The sequence below is a fragment of the Amborella trichopoda genome, chromosome 9 (assembly GCF_054954075.1).
Source record: "Amborella trichopoda isolate Santa Cruz 75 chromosome 9, AtrichopodaSantaCruz75HAP2 v2.0, whole genome shotgun sequence".
Lineage (NCBI taxonomy): Eukaryota > Viridiplantae > Streptophyta > Magnoliopsida > Amborellales > Amborellaceae > Amborella > Amborella trichopoda.
The window spans coordinates 8,609,294-8,620,868 of NC_142344.1; positions in this window are offsets into that span (position 1 = coordinate 8,609,294).

The window sequence follows — 11,575 nt, forward strand, 5'->3', positions numbered from 1 at the left end:
TTGGTGGGTTGACTAGACCAATTTTTAACCTCTTGTAGAGACAAATCCCTAAAGAAATAGTGTAGCTGAAAACTTCGGAACTCGTTACATGAGCTTGGATGAGAAAAACGAAGAAATAAATTTTCAAGTCTATATCTCTTCAAAGTATTGATTTGATCTAACAAATTACTATAATAGTATGTTAGATGATTTTAAGATGAACAATTTTTTTTTTTAAAAAAAAAAAAAAGATTTCATTGAGAATTAAGAGAGAAAAATTTAAGAAAGGTTTTTCGCTTTTTTAGTCCAAAAATCTGGTGAGATTTTGATGAGAATATATTGGCCAAATAGATCTTAAAAGGACAGAAAAGATCAATTTGAATAAGAATTGATCAAAGTGAGGTTTTAAATTAGTAGAGGTGAGTTATTAGGAAGGAAAAAAAAAAAAGTTGTAAAAGCCTTTACCTGAAAAAGGGGTTCAGCCGGGCAATTCCGGCCTGGTTCCTTGCCCGTCTCAAGCCGAGTGCGGATACAACAATGGCTGCTGAAAAGTAACCATGTAAACCTCTGGTCGTTTTGGTGTGTAAGCCCCCAATAGAAGTAAGTACCATGTTTTGCATTGGAGTTTTACATAATAGTGTCCCTAATTATTGTATTTCTAGATGTCATTGGCATTTCACGATTATTATGAATTATGAAATTAATTCATACGTAAAATGCTAGCATAGGATTGTAGATATGAAATGAAAGTATATATTGTGTACCTGGTTAATATGGTATATATTGTAATATGTATATCTAGGAAGGGTAGATATAATATCCTATATTTATAGTAAGTTTGAGTATAGTATAAGAAACTGTGATTTATTTATATATATTCTCATATGTAATTTGTCTATAAAAGACAAGTCTAATAGACATTGAGTCTCTTCAAAGAAACCTGAGACTCTTCGGGTGGTATCAGAGCCAGATTTATCTTCGTTCGTGTCCATCCTTGTACAATCGAGTCTGTCAATCTATTATTACTCGATCCTGTCATGTTTCAACCTATATAAAAAATAATCCTCATGCTCCGCTTGTTTGTCCATTCCTATACGATCAAGTCTGTTAACTGTTATTACTCGATCCTATCTCGTTTTGACCCATCTGAAAAATAATCATTCTACTCCGCCTGTTTTTTGTGTTTTGATTTTGATTTTAGGGTCCGGATCCATTTGAAATCTGACCAAGTTAACCGGAAAATCCAATTTGACCGATGATCTAATGAAAACAAGCACCAAAGACCATTCTTATTAGTTCTTTTGAACTTTCTCAATGATTTGTCCTGACCTAAATTGTATGAAACCAACAAGCTCGAGCCAAGTTGGCCTCTTTCTTTCTCTCTTACTGACTTGAGAGTATGAGAGGGGCAAAACTGTGCCAGTATAAACAGGCCCCTATTGTTTCCACCACCTGCTCCCCCCAAATTTGTGGATTACCACCTCGTCTTCCTATGATCTAAATTTGATCAAACAGAATTGAAAAGTAATTTTGCCCGTACTTCTCCCTGCCCTGCCCTACCCTGCCCTGCCCTGGAGAGGAATACAAATAATCATTGAAACCAAGTAGTTCAAAGGCTAACACGAAATGTCCATAAAATCTTTTCAGACCTTGACCATGAGCTCTTTGATGCTTGCTTGGCCAAGTTTCAAGACGACGAAATACAAGAGAGCGTGATGCCACACAGAAGCGGTTAGAAGATGTCGCGGCCTTGAGGGCAGTGAGTAATGAAGTCGTGCTCTTTGGGAGGTGGTGAGCTTAAACCCTTTCTGTGTCTACAGTTGCAGCTGGCCAAAGAGCGAGCATCGGGGGTTAGAAGCAATTTTTTCGCTGCCATGTCTTTAGAGAGAGAGAGAGAGAGAGAGAGAGAGAGTGAGTGAGTGAGAATGAGATATGGGATCATCGTCCGAAAATCATCCTTGGCCTTAAAAATAAAATGTCTCCATTAAGATGTCTGTGAAACATCCTTTCAACCACCAGATCTGAAAATACCATATATTGTTGTTTATCTAAAAAAAACACCCTAAAATTGCTCTGAAACCCGCCACTGAAAACCATCATTGAAAACCCACCTCGGAATCCCATTGTCTTTGAAATCTCTAGAACCCTAATCCAAAGCTCTTCCTCTGCATCGGCAACCACCTCTGAAACACTCTGAACCCCCTCTGAAATCAACCGGCCCTTGTGTAACGGCCTTTAAAAAAATCTCTCTCAAATCTGATATGACCAAAAAAAAAAAAAGATATCATCTATTATTTCTGATATTATCTTCTATTTGTCTATTCTTTCTTACATGATCGATTATGTTGTTTTGTTACTTAATCCTGTTTGGTCTGGTCTGGGAGTTGCTGAATTGGTCTCGGATCCATATCGAGTTCTGTTGCTCTTCAAAATGTCGTTCTATTTTTTTGGCCGTCTCAAGTATTGTTTTGTCTTTGGAGAAGATTTGTTTTTGTTATTCTATTGTTCCTTTGTGCTTGTTGATCAAACAATCTAAACATGACAACCACTACTTCTATTGGTCAACGCTATGTACCTGAAGATCCAACTACTCATTTCCGCAATTAGTGTTCAAACTCTAGCTGCTCTCATAGCATCTTGAGTTTGAGGAGGAATGTGAAAGGAAAATGTATATTGTCTATCTGGTCAATATGAAAGTTATATATTGTAATTTGTATATTTAGGAATGGTACATACAATATCCTGTATTTATGGTAAGTTTGGGTATGGTATAGGAAATTATAATTTATTTCTATATTTTCTCATATGTAATTTGTCTATAAAAGACAAATCTATATATTCATACTATTAATGTACACCGTCTTTTCAAAAAAAAGTAGACACCCCATTTCGTGGTTGAGGGAATTCCAAGATACTGAAAACCTGAAACCATATGTACCTTGACCCTAGTCATCTTTTGAAACTAAATCCTAGACCTTAGATTCATCTAAATACCTCAAATTGGTTATCCTAGGTACTCATAGGCTTAAGAAACATAGGAAACTAACCCGTTCACAATTCTGGCACCTAAAACCCTAAAAGCCGATACCCAAAAGTATAAACCTTCTATACCCTTCAAAACTCAATCGTATTGAAATTTCAAATTATATATGAGGTTGTAAGCTTTTGAATGGTCCAAACATCATTGAAACTCATATAGAGTTTTGAAGTTATTTTCAAATTATTGATGAGGTTGTAAGCTTTTGAATGGTCCAAACATCATTGAAACTCATATACCGTTTTGAAGTTATGATCGAAACAAATTTGTTTGCCAAAAATTTATTTTGGTCCGTTTGAAACAAACATTTAGGCGCTAGAAAGACATAGCAACAAAGCCCGTGACAAAAGGCTTGTCGTAGAGCCCATTTTTCACAAACAGATTTTCTAGTAAGCCCCCTCCCTGGGTGCCTTTGTTGCCATTAACCTTATATCACAATTCCGAAATTGCGCTGAAACACTCCAAAACTCTCCAAAAACACCTGTATTTATCCCAAGGAGTGACTGACACCTTGTCGCACACGACTAACCTTTTCTCGACCCTAAAACCACCAGAAAAATTATCATTTTCAATGTGCATGTTCTGCAACCAAAATTTTAATGCTTGCGAAAACCTTTTGTCGCAGGAGATTGACGACTCAGATTGAGCCATCGCTATGCCAAGGGCATCACCACAATGCTTTCCCATAAATACCCCTCTCTCAGACTACTTGAGGGTCCGAAAGGCTACCATTCTGCCCCAACACTAAGCCCTTACCCCTAACTCCTAGAAAACCTAGCTTCAACCTAGACCTAGCCCTAGGCATCCTCGGTCCCATTGTTACCACGGAAAGCTCTCACTCATCTCAGACCCACATAACCCATAAAAGATCCAAAACTCTAACCCAAGGACGACCTAAGCACTTTAGTCCACCACCATCCATATCACCCGAATGCCCAATCTCCAACTCTACTCCACATCTTATAGTAAGCATCTCTGGCTTAGATCTCGAACAAACTATGGGAACGGTCCCCTAGCACCGACAACTTTGATCTAGGTCGCCAACTCCAGGTTTTAGGTTGTAAGGCCCAATTTGGTCCAAGAAGGCCTACAAACCACATCTTTTTCATTTATTTTCTTTGATTTTTTATACTACTCGCTTTATTTTAGTACTGTTTTTCAAAATCCTCTTTTGAAACCCCCCTGATTTCCCTAAAAATGAAAATAAATCAAAGGGTTTGTATGCTAACAAATGGGTTCATAAAGTTTACTACTAACTCCTAAATTGTTTAATGTCAACAATGAGTGGTTAGGAGTGTTGTTCCACTCAAGGTTTGATAAAGTGTTATTTTCAACGTTACATGACTAGGACACAAACCTTGAGTAGAACAACAGAATCACATGATCTAGATGGATTTTAAGAAAAACCATGATCTGGATCGATTTTAGTGAATTTTTGAGGTATACATTAATTTGATTGTTTAGAGCCTCACGCTTATATAATTTTTTTCTTAATTATAAAAAAATAAAATAAAATAAATAAATATCACAATTGGTTTTTACCGCTTAGCAATCCATGCACATGACTCTGCCTATAATTCTTTTTGCAAAATCCACATAGAACCAAAGGACAAGCTTGGACCAACACCATTCATAATTCCTAAAATACATAATCTAAGGCCCTATTGCACATTTTTACAAGTATGAAAACTAACTTCTACTCTAGTGACCATAGTGTTAAACTAGTGTTTCGAAATTGGGCGGTTAGAAAGGGGATTACCCACATCAGAAATCACCGGGGGTATTTGGTTCTTGGTAATATTAGGAACTTGTGCGTTTGATCTGTTTTGCTGAAACTTAGGATCGCCACATGCTCAAATTCTTTTTTATCAGTTCCGTCTGTTGACTGTTTAACTAAGAACTGATCCCAAACAATTCGATACGTAACTAGCCCAATAGCGTGGGATTTAAAACAAGTAAAAAGTTTATATCGAGTCGAGGCTCTAAACAATCAAATTAGATCCCACATCAAAATTTTCACTAGAAGAGGTTGTTTTGATGCTCAATGTCATCAAATTAATCATGTCGACATCAATTTGCATGGACATAAGAAAAAATAGATTTAAAGTTTTGGAAATAGTGCTTCTTGTAACGCACTTTTGGACCGTCAATTTTCAAGATTTGCAAGTTTTCATAGATATGCTCTATCTACACTATTTTTTAAGCTTTATGTTTTATAATTGAAGATGAAAATATATTTTAAGGCTATCACAAAGATTTTCAGTATTGAAACTACATTTCTCCATACTATTTGAATATGTTTCTCCATGGGTATAGAAACGACCTTCGAATCATTCAATCGGGCACTGAAAACAAGATCAACTGCATACCTCTATTGACAGATATAAATACCATGCTTAGAATGAGTGATCTCAAGTCCAAGAAAATAAGATACTTCCCCAAGGTCCTTCATTTGAAATTCTTCTTGCAATCATAGCTTCACAACTCTGATAGAAGTGAAATCATCTCTAGAAATCAGAATATCATCAACATAGAGTAGAATAATGCAAATTACATCCTTTGTGATACAAATAAATATATGGTGATCATGTTTACTCTGAATGAAACCAGTTGCAAGAATGACAGTGCGAAAACGCTCAAACTATGCACTCGAAGCTTGTTTAAGATCATAAATTGCTTTATAAAGTCGACAGACCAATGATGTATCTTGAGCAACAAACTCAAGTGGTTGTCGCATATAAACTTCTTCTTGAAGCTATCCATTAAGAAAATCATTTTTGACATCCATCTACCATATAGGCCAGTCACAAATCAATGCTAGTGCAAGAAGCATACAAATTGTAGTCATCTTAGCAACAAGAGCAAAAGTTTCTTCATAATCAATGCCATATTCTTGAACATAACCTTGTATAACTAATCGTGCTTTGTACCGGTCAATGTGCCATCAGCTCGTAACTTAACTTTATAAACCCATTTACAATTAATGACATGCTTGTTGGGGGGCAACGAAACTAAATCCCTTAGTGTGATTTGCCTCTAAAGCTACAATTTCCTCATTCATCGCCATCACCAACATTGGAGCTTAGATGCCTGAGAGTAAGTGGATGGCTCATGAAAGAAAGGGTTAGTAGTAGTTGTTGAAAAACATGTATGAAATGAGCTAACAACTGGTAAATTAAGATGATCAAGAGGAACAGACTTACGAAGAGACTGCCAAAGTTACTGAGAGACAGTAAGCGGATCAATAACTAGAGACGATATATGATCAACACTGGGAAGAGCTGGTAATTGTAGTTACAACCTTGAGGAGTAGGAATGTTGAATCCAGTAAGGATTGAAAAATCAGGTACATGTGTAAATGGTGTTGATGAAAAGGCATATTTTTAAAAAAGTAACACGTTGCGAGATTCTCACACGATTAATAGTAGGATCAAAGCAACGATACCCCTTTTGACTGGTTGCAACAGCCCACAAACATACACTTGACAGACTTAGGTGAGAGTTTATCTCGTGCAAGAGAGGGAAGAAGAACAAAACAAGTGCACCCAAACATACGTAAGTATGAGTAGTCAGGGGATTTTTTAAAAAGCTTATGAAAAGTTGAAACATTGTGCAGAACAAGAGTAGGAAGAAGATTAACAGGATACACAGTAGTGGAGATGTCTTCAGCCCACAAATTCTTTGGAGAATGACTGCTTATAAGAAGAGAGCAAGCAATGTCAAGGATATGCTGATGTTTTCTTTCAACGACTCCATTTTGTTCAGGGGTATGAGGGCATGAACGTTGATGGATAATATCATTTATACGAAAGATATGCCTAAAATTCATTGGATAGGTATTTCCCTCTTAAATTTGACCTAAAGATTTTAATATTTTTCTCAAATTGATTTTTAATCATACTATAGAAGTAGTTAAACACACTTGACTTGTGTATGAGAAAATAAACCCATGTATATTTAGAAAAGTCATTAATAAATATCACATAATAGGAAAAACCAATAATCAAAGGAACGGGAGCGTGCCCCTACATATTAGAGTGCACTAAAGAAAAAGAGGTGGTACTTTTAGTATTATTATGTGAGAAAGGTAGAGCCAAGTGTTTTACCAACTTGTAACTCTCACACAAAATATCTTTATTAACCTTTTATTGGAAAAGACAACAGGTAAAAATCCAAAAGAGATAACATTTTTTTAGAGGGATGATGACTTAACCCACAATGCCAAACATACCAGAGAGAATTTGATTGGCTTATTTCATGAGAAGCAGGGAAAATGTGGCAAACATGTCGAGCATGCGAAAGGTGAGAAGGAGCCTCATTGAAGTTAAATGTGAAGGGCCGACGCTTCTTAGTCCCTTTCCCAATCACCTTCCCGGTTGCTTGATCCTACAGTACACAACCTTTATTAGAAAATGAGAAAAGACACTTATTGCCCAATAGATATCAAATTAAGAGGAAGGTTGAGAACATGATCGATATCCTCAAGTAACAAGGAATTACCAGATGGAACAAGGATAATCATAGTACCGAATTGGGTTACATGAAGAGGCGATCCATTAGCAATAAAATAGGTAATTTTACCAAAATGAGTTGCATAGAGGATAATTGAGAAATTTGTCCAATCAAATGGTTATATGCTCTTGAATCTATGATCCAAGCATTTTAAATAGCATGTGAATTACCTGAAAAGTGCAAGGTAGCTAAGGCATGAGCAAGTTGTTGAAATGTATTTGAGTCCAAAGAGGGGAAACCTGGAATGGATAGAGGAAATGTAGATGATATAGGTATAAATAACGAGTGGGAGTCAGCAGAAACAACATCCTCCATGGTGATTGAGCTAGTAATAGAGGTCACTGTAGCAACTTGAGTAGAACCAGTTATAGAAGCCTTTCCATGAGTCACATGGCCAGACTTTTTGCAATAATGCAAAAAAGTTGTTTCTTACAATATGCAGCTATGTGTCCTTTTTGTCTACATATGTTGCATCATACTTGGCCAAACTTGAAACCCTTGTTAGAGCCATTAGGTATAGCTAAAGCTATATCAGTGATGTCTGATGAATTGGATTTGCAATCGCAAGAGAGCCTAAGCGAGTCTCCTCAACAAGAAGATCTGATAGGGTATCATCTAGTAATGAAGCAAGAGTGTGGTGAAGAATGGATGCTCTCATATTTTTGAACTCGGATCGCAACCCCATTAGAAAATGAAATAAATGAGTCCGATTTATTGTTTTAGTAACTGTCTCATTAGGTGATTCTGTCTCCATTGAGTTCATCTCATTCTATATGCCCGATAGGGAATTGAAATAGTCTTGGGCGGAGGAATCCCCTTGTTGTATTTTTATGCTTTCTATTTTAAGTGTATAGAGACGAGCCGTGTTTGTTTCAGAGTATATTTTCTTCAAATAATCCCACATGGCTTTGGCGTTAGGTTGATATTTGAGGTTGCACCCAATTTTGTGCCCAACCGAATTCATGATCCATGAAACAATGCAACTATCAATAACAAACAAATAATTGCGCCCATTCTCATCAGAAGGTTGTGGTGCAAAGCCATCAACAAAGCCCCATAACTTTCTTTTTATAAAAAAACGCCCCATAACTTTCTTCCTATAAGAAAATACCCCATAACTTTCTTCCTATAACAAAACGTCGTATCTAAAAATGCCACAAGCCATAGTTCTTCCTATCAAGATGCTCATAAATAATAGCACTCTCTGTAATATTTTTGGATCTTGATCGCATAGAAAGAAAAGTAAAATATTAATTGGGTCGAGAGACGCAGTAGCAATAGACCAATAAATTTCCAACGATGCGGCCTAGAGAAAAAAGTTAATGATGATATGAGAGAGTGAGAGAGAGAGGGTAGAAAAGTGTAGAGTAAAATCGAGATGGAGAATGTAGAGAGAGATACAAAGATTAAAAATACAAAGGTAGGGTGCAAAGGAAGACTTGAGGGAGATGGTGCAAACCAAAAAAGCAAATCAAAGACGTGAGGCGAGGGTGCAAACAAAAACGCAAATCAAAGTTATAAAAGTAGTAGTTTGAGACGTGACCACAGTTACCCGTGATTGAGACGTGACCACACTTAATTGTTTCTCTCTAAACTTGAGCTAAAAAAAAAAAAATTTAAATTAAAATGGGTGGAAAGACTACAAGTAGAAGGGAAAAGACGAGCTCTCTGTCTCTAACCGAGAAACAAACAGATCTCTTTTTATAATGTAAATCTTGTTAAAGGATAAAACAAAGAAAGTCGATCCTTTAACTGATCTTCACAAAGAATATGATGATCTATGAGCAACAAATGGACGAATCAGTGAATAAGTTGCACAAGCAATAGTTCTGATACCATGATAGATTTTTGGGGAAGTATAGATGTAGAGAGAAAAAAAACGGAGGAATGGAATCTGTGACCAATTTCCATTGACAAGAATGAAACCTTAGAAGTGTATATACAATATACATTTAATTTAGACCAAACTATCCCTACACAAATATACAATCAGAACTAAGGATAAATGAAATATATACATATTTATTATATACACATTATTAGTTGAGATGATATTTGCGCTATGGAAAGCATGATTTACTATTACAAAGAACCAAATACATTATCCATTCAAAACATAAGTCCTTATAGTCATTTCAACTGCTATTCTATTATGAATTTATGATGATGAGAGCAACTAACAAGTGGCAATTTCTACAAAAAGGCATTAAGAGAAGGCAAACATGGGGGAGAATGCAAATATAGCTTTTACCGAAGGTTCTCGGGACCACGACAAAGGAGTTCAATTGTGAGATGCAATAGCAACGCAAATGTGGCATGGCGGTGCATATAATTATACTGAAATATTTAAATTTTGCTTGCCTTTGCGTCTTAAGTTGTATTAGTACTCTATCACAGGTCCCCCCTATTGGGCTTTATTCGTTTACCCAATAACAATCCCACTTTTGTAATCCATCATAGATTAATGTTTCCTTTTAATTTTACACCTAGTTTAATATTTGAAAGACTTAGATATGGTGGATTTTTAAATTTATATAGATGTTGTGAATGTCATGTGATTGTGTCGATTTGGGTAGTTCTATGACCATGCTTATCATACATTATAGCCGTTATTTTTGCTTGTTTTGTATGTATAATTTGGTTTTATGTGGACATGGTTGAGGTGTAATCGTAATGGCTGGATGTGATGATTGTTTTTCTTTTTATTTTTGAAAGTGGATGATTGTATTTTCTATTTCGTTGCCTCTTCCAATTCCCACATGAGCATGGCGTGTTGAATGCATGCAACCAATGACTACAATTAAAATTAAATTGTCAATAATGTATAATTGGTTTGATATATTTACGCTCATTCTCATAAGGAAAATGTGCAAAAATGGGACACCATGGCCATAGTACAATATTATAACTTTGAATCGATGCCCTTGGACTACCTTCCTAAAACAAAGTAATAGCTAAATTGCATTATTTTCATGTGGCCATAGTACAAAGCGCAGATTTCAAACAAAATAATTATATGTAATTTAAGAGAAATTTAACCTTTTTACCTTTACTTTCTATGATCTAAACGGCACATTTCATTTTATACATGGTGGATATTGATTGATTTTAAAATATCTACTATTTTGAACAACACATTTCATTTTATATATGTTATATATTGATTGATTTTAAAATCTCTACTACTTTGAACAAATATCACTGCATCATGATAAAATATTTTACAAGTAGTTAGACCTGGCACGTTTCTAGGTCTCCCATTTTCCAAATTCTGACTTTCAATCAAACACAACGTCTCATATCTCCTAAAAATCTTGACACATTATCAAACAAAGCCTTCATTGATTCCAGACATCAAAATATCCAACTTCAGAAATCCAAATACCCTAATTTCCAGAGAACCGTTGAAATCCCTCGCAGTAAGAATTATTCAGAGGGAGTGAATGACGCGCGCGATTACGCCATTCTGTTCACTTGCTGTCTACCCCTATTTTCTATCATGAACGCAAACACACTAATATCTTCAATTTTTAAAAGTATGTTTAGTTCGCGTGAAATTTTTGTCTAGATAACATTTTTACATGAAAATATTCTCTCAAATAATTAAAAACAAGAATATTTTTACATCAATTAGTCGCCAATTGTCTAGCACGGCACACGCACAAATGTCTTCAATTTCAAAGTGTAAATAAGGATGCATTGAACTCACTAGCAAAAGAAAGTGATATGCGTCACTTGTCCCATCTCTCGATTGGATTTGCATAAAATTTCCAATGTCTTCAAATTTTATCCCAAACCGTACAGCGACTCTCGATCTCATTTCAAAACCCTAAGAAACACTTTCTCTCTCTAAAAGAGAAATGCCGTGAATGACCCACTCCCGCTCCCTCTCCCTCTTCAAGGGCCCGTCGCCTTCCACCTTGTCGCACAATGAATGTCAAACCCTTTTTCTTTTGGTTTTTGCGAAAAAGACAATGAATATGTTACGTCCCCTTAGACTATTGGTAAAAAAAAGTATATGAAAACAAACAGGAAGTATTCTCTCTC